Source organism: Thalassophryne amazonica, chromosome 5, assembly GCF_902500255.1.
Source record: "Thalassophryne amazonica chromosome 5, fThaAma1.1, whole genome shotgun sequence".
Taxonomy (NCBI): Eukaryota; Metazoa; Chordata; class Actinopteri; order Batrachoidiformes; family Batrachoididae; genus Thalassophryne; species Thalassophryne amazonica.
The window spans coordinates 60868110-60887265 of NC_047107.1; positions in this window are offsets into that span (position 1 = coordinate 60868110).

A 19156-nucleotide genomic window follows, 5' to 3' on the forward strand; every position below is an offset into this window, starting at 1 on the left:
ATGGACTTGGGTTGGTTGAAGTCTCTTTAGGTTGTTGGGGGAAGGGGATCAAGAACAGGGGCCAGTTATTTCAGTACTTTTTTGCAGTGAGTTGCATGTATCCATGTCAATCCTTCTGCCACCTTGATGGCGGCATGCGTCGTCAATTGCACTTGGAAGGGGTCTATCCAGCAAAGATCACTCCAGCGCTTATTTCTCAGATTCGTTACGATCACAAAATGGATATCACAGAGTGGTTGTTCAGCTGCCAACGGAAGGGCTGTCTTCACTCACGACTAGTGATGGGTATCGAGAACTGGTTCTTTTCGAGTATTGTTAAGAAATGTTTCGATCCACCGATATCAATAGCCTTTTTGCTTAATGATTCCCTTATCGATCCGTCAGAGCAGCCGTTGTTTTTGAAGGTGTTTGTCGGGAAAATGATCATTCCTCTACGTTGATTAGAGACCTTGTAGCGGCTATGTAATCAACTGTTTCTGCAGCGTGACACCACTTTGAAGTGTGAACCAATGACACAATGCTTTGATCCACTGGCTCATGGTTCTTTGATTTATTGCTCTTCAGAAACAACAAGTCCACTTTTTAAATCCTCTCAAAGCCATTAATCGTGAATTGTGAGTCACTTTTGTGTGGATTAAAGTCACTAACTGGGACTCTTGTCTTGTGGCAGTCAAGAAATGAGAATCGTCCTCCGTTCCGTTGGCACAGGTCCAAACACTGCACGGCTCTCTGCTGAGACAGAGTCCAGTCTGAATTAATACAGTAACTTCAAAACGAATTGCCGCTTTGAATAAAATTACACCGCTTACAAACGTTGTAATACAGACAAGAAACTACAATCAACTAAAACATTTTTTTCTTCCCAAAATGAGATGTCCTGCATTCTTTATAAATTTCATCCTGATGTGTAGCACAGTCAGCTGCAAGAGCTCAGCTCAGATGTATGGAAAGATATTTATGCCAAGAATGTCTGAAAGGAAATGCTTTTGACAATAACGACAGATTTTGTTTATTTCTATTTATGTCCAGAGATCAAGGATCCACCATGTAGAGTTTATTATGTCCAAAGTTTAAGGATCCAGTGACCAATTTCATATTTATTTACTTTAAGACTCAATAAAATGTTGTTCAGTTTCAATTAAATTTCAATTTAATTGGCTTATAAAGCGCCAAATCACAACAAAAGCCATCTCAAGGCGCCTCACATAGAACAGTTCAACATAAAAAATTTAAATGAATAAATAAATAAATAATTCAAATACATAATTAAAAACAGAAGTAAAAGAATAAAACAGATAAAAAATAAAAACTATTCATAAGAAAGATAATAAAAATAGGCTTTAAGTCTTGACTTAAAAATGTCCACGGACTCTGACTGCCTCATGGACGCAGGAAGACCATTCCACTGAGCGGGTGCACGATAAGAAAAAGCTCTTTGACCCTTTGACATAGAAAACCTGTAAAGCCTACTTTTAGTACACAAAAAATTCACAAGAGGTATCGATAAGGAACTGGATCGATAAGTAGAATCAATAATGGTATCGATATTGATAAAATCTTAGGGTGACAGATTAACTCTCTGTCGTGTGTGAAATCTCATTTGCATCAGAGCCAGTGGTAAGCATTTTACCCAATTTGGGCCTTTTTCAGTGGTGCATTTTGCCAATTTGTTTTTTAATGTGCCATTCTCCCTGTCTACAGTTCCTCCCGATTGCGGATGATAGCTACAGTGATTTTTAAGCTCAGTGTCCAAGACAGCACTCAGCTCTTTGATCACTTCATTCACAAAGTGTTCCATTGTCTGAAGAATGTTTTTTCTGGAATTCCTCAACTGGGAACAATGTCTGCAATTAAAGCATTTGCCACTGCCTTTGCTAATGTGTGTTTTGTTGGAAAGGCCTCAACCCATTTGCAAAAACATGTCCACTATTACAAGGCAGTATTTCTTCCCCTCTGCTGGGGTTAATTCAGTGAAATCCATCATAAGGTGTTGAAAAGGACCTTGCGGTTGGGGGGGGTGTGCACCCACAGAAATCAATGGAGTAGTTTTACCTGAATTGTTTTGGGCACAAATCAAACGTCTTTTACAGCAGTAAGTTGCATAGGCCACAAAGCCTTTATTGAACCAAAATTTGTGAATGTCAGCACACATTCCCCCTTTGGACACATGGTCATGACCATATGATAAATTAGCATAAATTTGCAAAAGGGCTCTAGCCATGCAAGGTTTATCCCATCAACCTTCTCAGCACCAGCTTTGTGTCAAAGAGAGACATCACCAGGAGTCACAATGGATGCAAGCCAAGCAAGATCAATCACTGGAGTGGGAGGAGCGGAAATAGAAACGAGGGTAAGAGTAGGGGCCCGAAGGGCAGCCTGCTTAGCAGCATAATTAGCAAATTCAGAGGAAAGTAGCAAAATGGCGTCCAAAAGAGCTGAAGCTTGGGGTTCATGATAATGGAAGAGCCATCGGACTTCAGAAACCCTCTGTGATGTCATGCACAACACCAAAAGCATAAGGAGAGTCTGTGTAAATGGTAACAGACCGATCCATGGCTAATTTGCAAGCTTCTGTTAAAGCAACCAATTCTGCTGCCTGGGCAGAAAGGCTGGATGGAAGAGAACCCATGGATGGACATCAACTCATGATCGGAAACAACAGTAAAACTCACATGATTAATACCAGCAGAGTCAGGAGAGTCAGAGCCATCTACATACAGGATCGTGTCACTGTTTGAAATGGGACAGAAGAAAGATCAGGTCTGGGAGTCAAAACCTCCTGAAGTGCCGCCTCACAGGACTGAGGCTCACCATCCTTAGGTCGAGGCAACAGGGTTGCTGGGTTCAAGGTTTGATGGTAACTTCAGGTAAACCCAACACAGTTGTGTGATATTTCATCCAATGGGAAGAAGACATATGTGATATCTTTTGATCATGCAGAATGGAAGACACGCAGTGTGGAACATGAACGGTCAAGGGAGCATAACCCGTGAGTTCACGAACAGCCAGGATTGCTTGCTCTGTCGCAGCAACAGCATGCAAACAGGTTGGAAAACCCTGAGTGTCAGGATCAAGTTTTCGAGAGAAGTAACCACAAGTGTAGTTTCGACCCCCATGGGGTTGTGTCAGAACGGAGGTCATGCAACCTGCACATTCATCCACATACAAGTGAAATGGTTTGGCAGAATCTGGAATACCCAAAGTGTGAGCAATCTGTAAGGCCTTTTTTAATGCAGTGAAAGTCGTCTCCGCATCAAGAGAGCAGTGTAATCTGATGGGACCAGAAAACTTCACCATTGATCTCAATGGGGCTTCTATGCAGGAATAATCAGGAATAAAATTCCTACAATAGGAGCACATTTGTTTTTTTTGTTGTTGTTGTTTGTGGGCGGGGCATATTAATGATGGCTTGAACACGTGTTATTATTACCAACCTTTTTTTACTTTCGTCCCCCTGCATACACACCCTCATGTAACCACACACTCTACACCAACTCAAACTTGCACTTCCAACTTTCCAACATTCTTAATCTAACTTTCACCTGCATGTACATTCTCTCCACATATTATGCACAGAAGATAACACGCACAGTGCACATTTCCATTCTGGCAACTGAAACCCATCAGAATTGAGGGTCCGAAAACATTGTCATACCTTTCAGTTGGCTCTCTGCCCTTCTCTCTGGCTTGAGTATTTTAATCACACTCTGTTCCCAAACAAACTGATAAGACTCTGCTGAAATCTGAAGGTTCCCTCAGCATTTGTGCATGTGCACGTGTACGCTTCTCCCCTGACACCTTCTAGATCAGTTCTCTGCTTACAGTCTGAAAAAAGCTTTTGGACACAAAGCTTACCTGTTCCTCATTTTGGCCAATGAAAGTAACATCAGGCTTTACAAACTCCAATTTTTTTTAGTGACACCTTATGTCCCACCTTTGCCAGGTGCGAAAGAAGCAACAAGGTGTCATGCTCACACTGCTCCTAGGAGATACAATCAGCAAATCATCCACATACTGCAAGAGGGCGATTCCCTGTGAAAAGGTCAAAGAGGTCAAGCTGTCAGCCAAAGCCTGACAGAACACGTGAGGGCTACTAGTGAACCCTTGGGGTAGGTGGGTCCAGGTATGCTGTTGACCCTTGAAAATAAAAGTTGGTTTCAGTCCAAAACCCGTGGCAGTTCTACAGTGTAGTAAATCTGACAATGTGCAGTACGAGTGAGTGCTCCCGGACCTAACCTGCTGTGTGGAGGATGTTTATAATGTTTATTCTGAGACATTAGTTGAAGGTACACATATTATGACTTTAAATATAAATATGAAGTCATGTCAACTTTCTATTAGTAATGTGACTTTTTGACCTTCAGGTGCTTTGAAAAGTCAACTTCAACCTCATAACTATTAAACTGAACCAACTTGGTGCCACTATAGATTAAGCATGGTAGATGTGTTGCATGTTAGTGAAGGAAATAGGGGTTCAGTGTTGGATAGAGTTGATCAAATGTCAAGACCACACAGAACCATGTATTATGGTATCACTGAATCACAAAGAATAAATATATCTGTTCAGTTAAACTGAGTCAGACTCAGAAATGCAATACCGACTCCAGCCCAGCTGATAGTGATAAAGAGTTGCAGACTTCTGTGACTCACAAAATGAGCAGGGAGAGGAAGAAAACAGTTCTGAGTGAGAGCAGAAAGTAACTAGAGGATTGTTAACACCTATTTGGACCATTGTAAAATGGACTGCATTTATATAGCGCTTTTCTATCTGCATCTGACGCTCAAAGCACTTTACACATCAATGCCTCACATTCACCCTGATGTGAGGCTGCTGCCATGCAAGGCGCCCACTACACACCGGGAGCAACTAGGGGATTAAGGACCTTGCCCAAGGGCCCTTAGTGATTTTCCGGTCAGGCTGGGATTTGACCCGAGGATCCTCTGGTCTCAAGCCCAACGCTTAACCACTAGACCATCACCTCCCCTAACATACATTAACAAACCATTCATTGACTGACTCACAGAGCAAAGAGACTCAGAAGGAACAGCTCAAGGTTTCAATGGAAGACACTACTGGTTATCAACCTATTTAATCTTCAAGAATTGCAATAAATGCAGAAAAGAAGAATGAGTTGTCTTGAACGCCCTTTCATGTGAACCCAAGCCTTTTTTCAACGTTGGGCAGGAGCTGTGTGAAATCAAACATAACTTGACAGTGCCTGACTTGGCATCATGTAAGAACAGGTTGTTGTACTCTGAGAGCTGCTTCTGTTGAGTAGTTGGATATTATTCATTGAAATATAGGACTGATTTCAGTTTAGTCATTTTAATTCTGGAAAGATCTCAGCATAAGGCTTTCATGCTGACTTAATTGTGATAACTAGTATTTTAGCCAAATAGGGTGATTGGAAAAATGCATGCAGTGAAATACAGCATCAGTTCACCTCCATGTTCATGTGATGGGGAAACTAATCTCAGTAACACCAGGGAGAGATAGTTTTTATAGAAGTGTTTATGGCTCATTGACATCCTGTCACTGTGTTTATGACTCACTGTGCCTTGTCACACTACTAAACAGCCAAACTCCCTCAAGGGCATCAGGACCAATCAATACAGACAGAACTAGACTTTAATAATCTAGCAAGACATATTTTCTTAAGCTTATTGCTGGGTCACAGCTCACATCACGGCACGAGAGGCAAGCCCTCGCCGGTATTTATACATAATGGTGACAATATGTGGGTGGAGCCTGTGTGTTGCACATTGATTCATTTCTGGAAGGACAAACAATTATAGCCACATGGAGAGTGGGAGGGCCATACTGAGAGCAACATTTCTGTGTTTGCTGCTGCTTGTATTAGAGCAAACACCATACATATCAAATGGGATTGCAGCCTTGGTAAAAACATAATGGCAACTGCAATCAGATGTGCACAGCTTGCTTGTAATAAGCTCATATCCACAGAGAGCTTTACATGATAATGAAATAGACAGGCATTCTCTGAATGAAAGCACTGACTGTGAAACATGGCAGCATCACACACCTGACACACTCATAATTTATGTGGCTACAATGTTCTGATTTTGTGAGGAAAAATCACCTTGTTCATTATTATTTTTTCACTTACCAACAGTACTCATGGGTCTGAAGACAGTAAAGGCTATGGCAATCTGACATTTAACCCCAATTACCTTGACCTTCACCCAAATGGCTGTCCTTGGTCAAGAGATTCTGAAATCCAACTGTACCTCCTTTAGTTCAATCAGGTTGAAAATCAAATACCTTGACCTTTGCCAAAAGTGAATTGTTTAAGGGCAGTTTCAGTGTCGACCTTTTGACACACCAGGTTTGGTCAAAATCAGTGACAGTACAATGTTCAACCTTTTGCAAATTTGACCTTACTTGGACAATTCCAGAACCCAGATTCATTTAAGTGCCAAGTTTCGTTCCAATTTGCAAAAGAAAATTAAAAAATTTGGCCTTTGACCCCAGTGATTGGTGTTGAGCAAATTTAACCTCACCTGGGCTGTTCAAGACCCTACCTATGTATGTGTACCGGGTGTGATGGACATTAGAGTGAAATAACAATTTTGACCTGTAACCCCAAGGATTTTGACCTTTGCCCAAACAAACCTTTTTAGGGCAGTTCTAGGGTTGCTTCTCATCCACATATCAATTTTGGTGGAACTTGACCGAAGGGCATGGGAGGAGGAGGATGAGAAAAGACAGATAAACCCAAAATTTTGACCTTTGACTCCAGTGACCCTTGTCTCACTCAACACAAACTCTTTGACAATTCAGGGGCCAACATATATTCACAAAACAAGTTAGTAGGGGAATAGTACAACACACAGACCAATGTTTATCAAATTAGAGTATGATTTGAATTAATTTGAAGAATTAGGAAAATGATAATGTACTGCGTTTTATTTTTTTGTGCCATATGCCGTGAGAAATTAAGTCATAAACATGGAGAAATTAGCCTGATTTCACTTGCTGCTGATAAATGCTCAGAAACATGAACTTTTCATAAAACTGGTCTTTGATGACACCATGTAATGCCCTCTCGAGATGCTCTGTTGAAATAAACTCAATTTTTTTTTACAGTGTGAAATCAGTGATTGTTTTTGTGTAGTTTTGTGAATACCCCAAAATGGTTAAAATGGGTGTTTTGCAAGGATGCAGTAAAACAACTAGTGCTGCTTATTAGGTGGACAGATTTTCCAAAGATAATATTTTGAGGAGGAAAGTGAGAGGAGGTTTAGAAATGAAGCCGGTCTCCCAGACTGAATGGTCCCCCCTAAAAATTGGTCTGCCCTGCCTCCACCGCACATGCATCATTTTGGAGCTCAGCAGCTCGTTTGAGACAGACAAGTGATCAAATGGAATAATGTGATTATTAACCATCAGATGACAAGGTAAAACCTCTTAAATCATTCTAAAGTCAGTTTTAAGCAGAAACAAGGCCCTTTTAAGCAGAAACAAGGCGATAATCGGTGATGCTTTGAAATGACGGAGGCACAGTGAACACAGCAGATAGCAGCTTGTGTAGCTGCCGCGCTTTTTTTGCGTCCTCCGTTTTTTATGATGAAATAATGCTGAATTTATGTGGAAATGATTGTTGTACAAAAGCTTCAGATATCCATCGCTGAGAAAGATGATGACTGGAGGGCAGGTTTAAGCAGAAACGAGGTGATAATCGGTGAGTCACGGCTGTTTACGCATGCGCAGTGAAGGCAGGGCGGACCGATTTTTAGGGTGGACCATTCAATCTGTGACACTGGCACAGCCTGAGAATGGCCTTCAAAACATGGATCTGATCACGGATTTTATCCTTTAGATTTGTGTAGCCAAGAGAACAAAAACAAAGCATGTTACCTCATTCGAAAATGTGGAACCTGCCATGTTTGTGGTTTGTGCCACCGTGTCACATCACGCCATGCTAAGCTAAGCTGCTAAGGATGCCGGTGAGTCTCGCTGAGGAAGCCGCTTCTGTGATCAGAGAGTCAGCTAGAATGTGACGAGTGATCGCTGCTAAAAAGAAAGCTGTAACATGGACCAGCTTCCGCAATTGTGTTATTGGCCAAGCTGAGCTAAATGATAGCTATGCTAAGCTACCAGGAGCCGGTAAGATGAAGAAGAATACTGTTTTTCGTGGACCAAAAACAGTGTCACACAGTGGAACAATAATTCTACAGGGCTCGGTGTCCAAGCACAGCAGGAGTAAAATCAGATACACCACTTTCACAGTATGTAATTATTGAGACGTGTCCAATGTTTGTTTGATTTGTTTTTTTTCTGAATAAACCACAGGTTACAAAGAGAAAGAGATGGATATATGATGATCACAAAATACAAGAATTTGACTTGAAAGCCAAATTAAAGCCATATTAAACCATATCACAGCTACATTACATTTGTGGACAATCCAGATTGACTGTGTGTCCTGGTATAATTCATGAAGTGGACACAGGTGGAGTAACCTTCAACACCTAAGGTGATGTCACTATTATTCACCCTATTGGAGTTTCGAATCCCGCAAAATCTTGCAAAACTTCAGAGAGTTCGCCGCTCTACGAGATGTCAATAACATTGAGCACTGCACTGAGTCACTCTGATCAGGCTGCACTTTAACCGCTGTACACAGACAACAGCATTAATATCACAACATAAGACTCTTTGTATCTTGTGCCTAAAACTCTCGTGAATATATTGTCTGGGTTTATAGACATTGATATTGTGTTTGTTTTATGTAAACATGCAAGAAGCTCAGGTTGTTCCTCCATTATTTTCAATGGGAATCGCTGTGAGCTGCTATCACTTCCTGTTCATGTCATTCTGGGGGAAAGTGAAGTTTGCTCTTTAACGTCCTGCTTATTGTCCTTTACCGCACTGTTTGTCTTGTTTGTTCCAGACTAATATATATAAGATGTCTGAAATTCAGTTTGCTTTTATTAAATTCCAGGCAGGTTAAACGTAGCAGACACGGATTATTTGGAATATTTGTTTTAGCAAGTTTTCAGGGTCCCATGCAGCAGTCTCTTATTAACGTGATGAAAAGCATAAAAATTTACATTTTGGTTGTATAATGTTCATTTGCAATTGTCATCATTTAAACGACAGCGACTCTCTGGCGCGCAAGGGATGATGGGATATCTCAATAGGGTGAATGGCTAAAAATGGCTCTGAATCTGTTATGCATGTTTCAGATGCTGTATGACTAATTATATTGTCATCAGGTACATCAGGACTCACACGCAGCTGGTCTGATCTGTGTTAGCCTGATTCTGTCAGATCTCAGAAGCTAAGCAGTGCGGCATCTGGTCAGTACTTGGATGGGAGACCTTTTTGGAACACCAGCAGCTGTGTGTGTTTCTTCAGGTTAAACTGGAGTTGCGTCAGGAAGGGCATCTGGCATAAAACATGTGCGGATCTGGCTCTGTTCGCTGTGGCGACCCCGAACAAAACGGGAGCAGCCGAATGGACAACAACAACAACAACAACAACAAGTGATGATTGGAGTGAGATATGCCTTTTAACTTTGAGTTAAATGTGTAATGAATGTAAGGGCCCCTTCACACATAGTACGATTAAATACAAATCTGGGTGACTCACGGTGGAACAGCTTGTATGAGCGAACAATGAAAACATTGAGCCGACGGGCAGGCGTGCACAATCCTGATGCAACAGTGTCGTGCATGTGACGGTGTCATGCGAGCAGGAACACAGTGCGAGCAGCTGGGACGAGGTGCACCACATTGCACCACTGATGTGAAGGAAAATAAAATAAAAACCAGCTGTATAATTAGTGAATGTCACTGGGTTGATATAAATAATACATAAAAGGGGATGCAATACAGAACCCCGCGGTTAAATAACCGTGCTTAGATTTAAAAAAAATGCCACTCATGGGATTTGAACCTGTAAGCTCTGATTACCAGACCAAAACTTAAGCACTTCGCTACCATCGCTGGCCTGTAATTGGAGTGAAAAAATGCTTGAAATCAACAAGGACATGAAGGAGGTGCACTGTGTGCAGCCGTTGCAGCCCGGCGCAAAGGCAAAAGATGTTTTATATATTTCCATGTGAGGACAACAGGCAGAGACACGCGCCTCATGGAGGAATGTTGTAAGTTCATGTCCTTCCAAACATGGAATGTGTTCTCAAGCTGGGAAGTCCAGGAGCAGAGATCTTTACAGCCACAGCTTTGGGAGGACACGCCCCCCTTTTCCGTTCAGCGGCCAGACCAACGTGTCACTTTGTGTTATGTGGTCATTCATTTTCGTTATTTGTTATGTAATTGCATATGTAGATATTGTCATAATTATTTATATACCTGTCCTGGCGGTGGTCTCTGTGTTTTTACTGTGTGCACTGAGCCGTCATCTAGCTGTCAGTATGCTGTGATCAGCTGACAGGCACCTCCCCGTGCTGTGTGTGATCTGACCTGGCTGTCCGGCCCCCATGTGATCAGATCTGTATGTAAATATAAGCATTTTATACAAGTGTGCCCTCCCGACACGGCGGATGTGTTGGGGTGGGGGTGGGAGGGTGACATATGCACACGCGCGAGACACATGCAGCACATGTGTGTGGCTTTTTGCAACTCCACAGTCATGGGGTACTTAAACAAATTTCACATCCAGCTCGACAGTGATCGTCTGCTGACTGTTGTTGTGTTAATAGTGCGAATGGCCACACATTTTCAAAGTGCCAAACGAGCAGTGTTAGATGTTCATGTATGTCAGCTGGAATTTTGGCGACACCTGCCGCGAGAGGGTTCGATGGGCTTGCACAGTGCACACACCTTCTGGTGTGCGCAGATAGTAGTAGCAACACGTGTATGAGGCATTGGAAGCAGTTACAATTTTACACGTACTGCATTTGATTCCTGCTTCATGCGCACGTCAACTAAATTTGCACTATGTGTGAAGGGGCCCTAATGTATGTTAAAGGCGATGATTCAGCAATAAAAGCAGGAAAATTCATAGCTAGCCAGAAGTAACTGGCTCTGTCATGATTTGCTGGAGCATTTTGCCCTTGAATTAGTTTGAATTATTGTAAACAAAAGCTTGATGTAAAATATTTAAAACTGCCATATTTAAACCCACAACATATAACAAATGGTCACCTTTTTGGGGGCATTACGTTGCAAACATGATAGAGAAGCTTGAATCTTCAACTGGACTGGGTTGCTTGATGTGAGGACGTTTCGCTTCAAATCACAGAAGCTTCCTTAGCTACAATTCTTGCTCTGGTAGTCTGACTTCTGTCTTGAGTCTTGTAGAGAAGAATAAACCAGAAGCCAACAAAAGCTGGAGTTTTTTAACCTAACCAGACCCCACCTACCGAGAGGCTGACTGCTATAGGCTAGTGACTAAACAATAGCTCTAATTAGTACCTATTGTGCTCTAGTTAGCACTCTCCTAATGACAGGACGGAAGCCTCCCCTGATGGCTCCCTTGACGACTCTCTCCTGATGACGTGAATGACTCATTACCATGAACAAAAGACTGAAACTGCTTTGACCTGAGTACCACATTGTAAACAGGGGACAAAGCGTGTCTGAGACCCGCTCCGCGGTTAAGGCTGGGTTTCAACTGTTTTACAAAGAATGCTTCCTTGACACCTCTCTCAAACCATTTCTTCTCTCTGGCTAAGATTTTAACTTCCTTTTTTTTATTGTTTTACCTTGTAAAGCGCTTTGTGACCCCTGTCTGTGAAAAGCGCTATATAAATAAAGTTTACTTACTTACTTACAGATTAATTTATTACTTACATTTATTTATTTTTTTCTTTTTTGTCTGTAAAGATGCACATATGTAAAAATGTCTAATCATGAGATGTTAGTAGGTATTTATATACATTTACTTAGTATTTTGAAATCAACTGATGATAAGAAAAGGGCTTAGATAGGACAAGGAGTAGGTGAGATAAGCATACGCTTCTTCCTACTCCCTTTGGACATGTTGTTATGTTGACATTGTTCTTTTGTTTTGTCTTTTTTATGATTTGTTGCTTTTCTATGTTAGTTGTTGTTGTTCTTTATTTGTTTTGCTTTTGACATCTGAAATAAAACTTTTATTCATTCATTAATTCATTCAATCTGACATCTGTTAGGTGTCTTGTGGCAAATAATTTTCTATCACTGCTTCTGTCTTCACCCACAGGTGTACAGTATATGTATCTTCTGTAGTAATCTGCATTGGAGATGTCCTGGCTCTCTGTTTCCCAGTTAATTGTCACCCTGTTGTGCCTGATTGATACTGTCTACTGATCCTCGGGTTTCTTGTTTTCCTGCTCCGAATAGGGATTCCACAGCAGATGATCCATCTGCATCTCACCCTGTCCTCTGTTCCATCGTCTGTCACACCAACCACTTGCATGTCCTGCCTCACCACATCTATAAACCCCCTCATTGACTTTTCTGTTCTACTGCCTGGCTGCTCCATCCTCAGCATCCTTTTCCTAATGCATCCTGCATCCGTTCTGTGCACGTCTAGACCTTTTCAATCTGGCTTCACTCACTTTATCTCTTTACTCTGAGATGAGCTGCATGTAAATCTTTAGTAGCACAAACAGTTGTAGTTGTATCATTGTTTCTAATTTCTAATATTTTCCACAAGCTCTATAACATTTGACTTGAAACATTTGTGTTTTATAAATAAAATTATTATGATTATATATTATTAGGGCTGCCACGCTAGTCGACTAGTCACGACAACGTCAACTATTGAAACCGTTGACAACTAATTTAGTAGTCGACGAGTCATTTGCTTTGAACCTTAAACCAATGAAGCAGTGCTTCGATCCGCTGTTTTGTGGGATCTTTGCTTCTCTCCTCTTCAGAAGCGGCAACTCCACTTCTTATCCCCTGTCAAATCCGTTCAAATTTGTCAATCATGAGTAACTTTTGTGAGGATTAAAGTGACTAACTGGGACTCCTGCCTTGTTGTGAGAAAGAAATGAGAATCGTCCTCACTTCCATTGCTCCAAACTCTGCGTCGCCGAGTCTAGTTAGAAAGACAGAGTCCGCTCAGAATTAGTAACTTCAAAGCGCATCTCCATTTAAATCAAATGACACCTCTTTCCAAATGTTGCAATTCAAACAATAATCTGCAATTGATCAAAATGTTTTTTTTTTCCCTCCCAAATTGAGACGTCCCGGATGACATACAGCAGCCCAAGACTGTATGGCTGCAGACCTGCAGACTCCAGCAGCCAGCTGAGCTCAGCTCAGACGTATGGAGTGACAATCCAGCCCAGTCTCACGTTTTTTTTTTTTTGTGCGCCCCTCACTATTCCTAACCCTACTCCTACCCCCAACCCTAACCTTAACCATAACCTAATCCTTCTTCCCCCCCACCCTAACCATAACCACCCCAACCCCCCACTTCACTTTTAATTTTGTGCAGCCATCACGGAATGAATTAAAATGAAGTCGTGCTGCCGTGACGAAAATGAGGAGCTTTTCGTCACAATATCACAAACCAATAGATTAATGTATATTTCGTGCTGCTGAATAACAACTTGCCGTGAGACCAGGTTGGACAATCATGCCATTAATGTCTGAAAGGAAATGCTTTTGACAAAAACTACAGATTTTTTTAATATCTATGTCCAGAGATCAAGGATCCATTGACCAGTTTAATATTTATTTACTTTAAGACTCAATAAAATGTTGTTGACATAGAAAACCTGTAAAGCCTGTGTAGCACACAGAAAATTCACAGGAGGTATCGATAAGGGAATCAATAAGGAATCGGATTGATAAGTGGAATCGATAATGGTATCAATATCAATTAAATGCTGCATGAATGATAAGCTGCAATTTACGTATGATCCGACTAGTCGACTAATCGCAAAAATAATCGCTGACTTGTCGACTATCAAAATAGTCGCTTGTGGCAGCTCTAATTATTATTGTTGTTATTATTGTAGATATTTTTAAATGATTGCTTACCTTCATTTTTATTTAAGATTCACCTGTCTTATCACTTAACCTTTTAGTTTCTTAGCTTTGTATTGAATTAATTTTACATTCTTTTGGTTTTAGATTCAGCTACGTTTCAACTGGCTGGTTTTCTGTTCACTTTATATTCTGTTAGTTCATACTGAGTTTACATTTTTTTATTGTGCGAAACCCTGGTCAACCAGAGATGAAACTGTTGGTGATTTCAGAGAGCTGCTAATAGTCTCTGTTGCAGGCTGCTCAAGAATGTGGTTGCGGACTTTGTATAGAAAAAAGCTTCAGTCAAATATTATAAGATTCTTTTGCAAATGGCACTGATGTGCACGATGGCGGTAACTTTGGTGTGTGATGGCTGTGTGTATGTTGCACAAATTTATAAGACATGCACCCACACGTGATGCATTTTTTTTTTGCGATGAACTTTGACATATTTGTCTCACAGACACATGTCACAGTCTGAACCATGCCAGGTACCTTTATTCCTACAAAGTCTGGTTTGATTGACTCAGGTGAGCACTTTGAGGTGTGGCCAGATCCAGGCTGCTGCCCCATGTCTAGTCTGACTTGTGAAGGTGGTCTGACCAAGTGGAGAAAAGATAAAACCACCGCACATTTCCACGATCATTTCACGTTTGATGCATCTGAACATTTGTGTAGAGAGGGACATACGCCATGTTTGTGTGTATACAGAGCCTTTGTGCATGAGGGTCCAGATCTCCTCATTATTTTGCTGCATTGGAATGTGCCATGTAAGTAATGTGCGCATCCATGTAGTTTACACTCTTTACTTTCTGTAAAATTATCAGAAATTAGTAATATTTTGTGAACATGTGTCTGTGGAAAAGGATTTTTTTTTTCTTTATGTCCTTGCATGGAAGCATGTAAAAATACAAATTTGTGTCTTTAAACACATGTTGTGTCTGGCTTCCTATGTTGCACCTCAAAGTAGTCCCCAGCTACAGATTAAAAAAATAAATAAGTAATTCATACGCATCTGATTTTGAATGTATCGGGCTGTTCACAGAGGCCACTTTCCAAACTTCAGGAGTGGAGCTGTTCTTCTCTTTTTCTTCTTGCTCCCTCCTCTTCTGTTTTTTTTTCTCTCCGTCATTGTGCCATTTGCTATCATACACACCGTGGCATACCAGAAAACAAAAAAAATCTGTCACCACATTCTAGAGTCAATCTTTGCGTGTATTTTGGGCAGTGGTGGGCACAGTTCCGATAATCCGATAACCGATAATTATCGAAGATAATGTTTTCATTATCGGATTATCTTTTCAGATAACTTTGAAAACCATTATCAGACTAATTATCTTCCGATAAATTTTTGTCCGATAATTTTTAGACCATTAACGCGGTAAACAAAGCTGAACAGCTATAAACTCTTATAAAACTTAAAATCAGTTGAACACCTACCTGTTAAACATTTTGTAGCAGATGTGTAGTTCTACCCTCTGCAAAAAGAGGAGGGCTGCTTCTAGAAGAAACCGCTCTATCCTCTGCAGGCAAAGGAGAACTGATCACCAAAAAAAGCCCCCCTCATTTCTTCTAACCTCATACTGATTTGATGGTAATATCACCCAAGTCATCCAGAGGCATACATTTTTAACTTATGGTTCAAATTTTAACCAAACTAATTTCGTACAAGTTATTTAAAGTAATGTCACGTCTGAAGTTTTATAAAGTGAAAATATCAGATATACAACCCCTGGCAAAAATTATGGAATCACCGGCCTCGGAGGATGTTCATTCAGTTGTTTAATTTTGTAGAAAAAAAGCAGATCACAGACATGACACAAAACTAAAGTCATTTCAAATGCCAACTTTCTGGCTTTAAGAAACACTATAAGAAATCAAGAAAAAAATATTATGGCAGTCAGTAACGGTTACTTTTTTAGACCAAGCAGAGGAAAAAAATATGGAATCACTCAATTCTGAGGCAAAAATTATGGAATCACCCTGTAAATTTTCATCCTCAAAACTAACACCTGCATCAAATCAGATCTGCTCGTTGACATTGACCCTGTCCCATGACATTGACCCTACGTGTCTTCTTGCAAGGAATGTTTTCGCAGTTTTTGCTCTATGGCAAGATGCATTATCATCTTGAAAAATGATTTCATCATCCCCAAACATCCTTTCAATTGTCCAAAATATCAACGTAAACTTGTGCATTTATTGATTATGTAATGATAGCCATCTCCCCTGTGCCTTTACCTGACATGCAACCCCATATCATCAATGACTGTGGAAATTTACATGTTCTCTTCAGGCAGTCATCTTTATAAATCTCATTGGAATGGCACCAAACAAAAGTTCCAGCATCATCACCTTGCCCAATGCAGATTCGAGATTCATCACTGAATATGACTTTCATCCAGTCATCCACAGTCCACGATTGCTTTTCCTTAGCCCATTGTAACCTTGTTTTTTTTCTGTTTAGGTGTTAATGATGGCTTTTGTTTAGCTTTTCTGTATGTAAATCCCATTTCCATTAGGCGGTTTCTTACAGTTTGGTCACAGACGTTGACTCCAGTTTCCTCCCATTCGTTCCTCATTTGTTTTGTTGTGCATTTTTCGATTTTTGAGACATATTGCTTTAAGTTTTCTGTCTTGACGCTTTGATGTCTTCCTTGGTCTACCAGTATGTTTGCCTTTAACAACCTTCTCATGTTGTTTGTATTTGGTCCAGAGTTTAGACACAGCTGACTGTGAACAACCAACATCTTTTGCAGCATTGCATGATGATTTACTCTCTTTTAAGAGTTTAATAATCCTCTCCTTTGTTTCAACTGACATATCTCGTGTTGGAGCCATGATTCATGTCAGTCCACTTGGTGCAACAGCTCTCCAAGCTGTGTTCACTCCTTTTTAGATGCAGACTAACGAGCAGATCTGATATGATGCAGGTGTTAGTTTTGGGGATGAAAATTTACAGGGTGATTCCATAATTTTTTCCTCAGAATTGAGTGATTCCATATTTTTTTCCTCTGCTTGGTCTAAAAAAGTAACCATTACTGACTGCCACAATCTTTTTTCTTGATTTCTTATAGTGTTTCTTAAAGCCAGAAAGTTGCCATTTGAAATGACTTTAGCTTTGTGTCATGTCTGTGATCTGCTTTTTTTCTACAAAATTAAACAACTGAATGAACATCCTCCGAGGCCGGTGATTCCATAATTTTTGCCAGGGGTTGTATGTTTTAGTTTTAAAGTAATGCGCTAAATTTTAAGGTTTTAGTGTGGATATGCTGTGTCCATGTGCATTATGGGTATAGGATAATCTCAGTACGTCACGACATGAGAAATGCATTTGAGACACTCTGATCAGGCTCCACGGATAACAGCATTAAACTCTAGTGCCTAAAACGCTTGTGAATATATTCTCTGGGTTTATAGACATTATTGTGTTTGTGTTTATTAAATTCCACACATCTTAAACGTAGCAGAGTAGCAGCAGACACAGATTATCTGGAATTTTGTTTTGGCAAGTCTCTACTGCCATCTACTGGCTAGTAGTGTTCATGGCAGTATTCAAACTGAAGCTGGGCTGATATTTTCAATCACTGTAATCGGTTCAAACTGTAGTCAGCTCAAACTGTACCACAGAACCGCACGGTGTAAAACTTCAGAGCACACAATTTATGTTCTCACACACATTGTATGTTCAAAAACCACATGTTGAAGTCGTGTTTACAGAACCAAAACATAAACAGAAGCTTTTTTTTCAAACTTAATTTACAAAAGCTCTCAATGGGAGAGGGGACATTAATAGAGTTATTCTATCAGTATTCACTTTATTTATACACCAAACCATAACTCAGCATTGTTTTATTTTCCAAGATCTCCGCCTGACGGAAGTGTTGTGCTTGAGTAGAGAGTTGAGCTTCATGGCTCCTCTCAGTTTGCTTCTGTGCTGGAAGCCATGTAGTAAACAGGAGCTTCCAGCAGGGAGCAAGATATTCAAAGACAGAAGTGCTGGCTCATTGTTTGGGTCTGTTGTCACCTTTGATGCTACCAGAAGTGATTGTGGTGTTAAAACTCAAAATCATCTTGTTAGTAGTTGCAAGTGTACCAGAGACAACACTGGAATTTATTGGTTATCTGTAACTTCTGATACATTTTTGGGTGGTTTATCATTTTATCTTTATCAAAGATAACTTTTCAGTTATCTGATTATCTGTTATCGAAGTTAATTTTTTGGTTATCTGTGCCCACCACTGGTTTTGGGTATGCTTGGGATACGCTCTGCAACTGATTTTCAGCCCAACATGTATCACCAACACCTATTTTTTCCAGTGACTGTCAAGTGAATGTGACACACACACTTGCAACATTTTGTCGTGGACTTCTGGCAGTATGGTTGTAACCACCAGTGTGACTGGACCTTTAATTGAGTAGGTTATAGATTTAGTTACTGGTTTCAGTTTGCTTTTTATTCAGTTACTTTTAGATTCAATTAAGTTAGCTTTATATTGAGTTTTCAATTCATTTCACATTTCAGTTATTTTTATAGCCATGTGATGGACAGCATTGGTTAGCGGTCATGCCTCACAGCAATGTGCCACAATTTCTTTCTGTGGAGTGTGTATGTTCTCCCAGAGTCTGTTTGGGTTTTCCCCCACCGTCTTGGCCACAACCCCAACACCGTCAATATACGAGTTGTTCCTGTTGTCAGTTCAGCTGCTCCCATTATCATTCGGGGTCACCACAGCAGATACAGCCAGATCCGCATTGGTATTTGGCACAAGTTTTACACAGGATGCCCTTCCTGACGCAACTCCAGTTTTACCTGGAGAAACACACACAGCTGCTGGTGTTCCAAAGAGGTCTCCCAACAAGTATGAACCAGATGCTGCCAACCTGGTCTCACGGCAATTCGTGATTCAGCAGCACAAAATATACATTAATCTATTGGTTTGTGATATTGTGACAAAAAGCGCCTCATTTTCATCACGGCAGCACAACTTCATTCTAATTCATTCCGTGATGGCTGCACGAAATTAAAAGTGAAGCGGGGGTGGGAGGGGGGGTGGTTAGGGTTAGGGTGGGGGGAAGGAGTAAGATTAGGTTATGGTTAAGGTTAGGGTCAGGGGTAGGAGTAGGGTTAATAATAATGAGTTAAAAAACCTGTCACGAAAATTTGACTCGTTTTGTCACAGGAGCATGAAAAAAAAAAAAA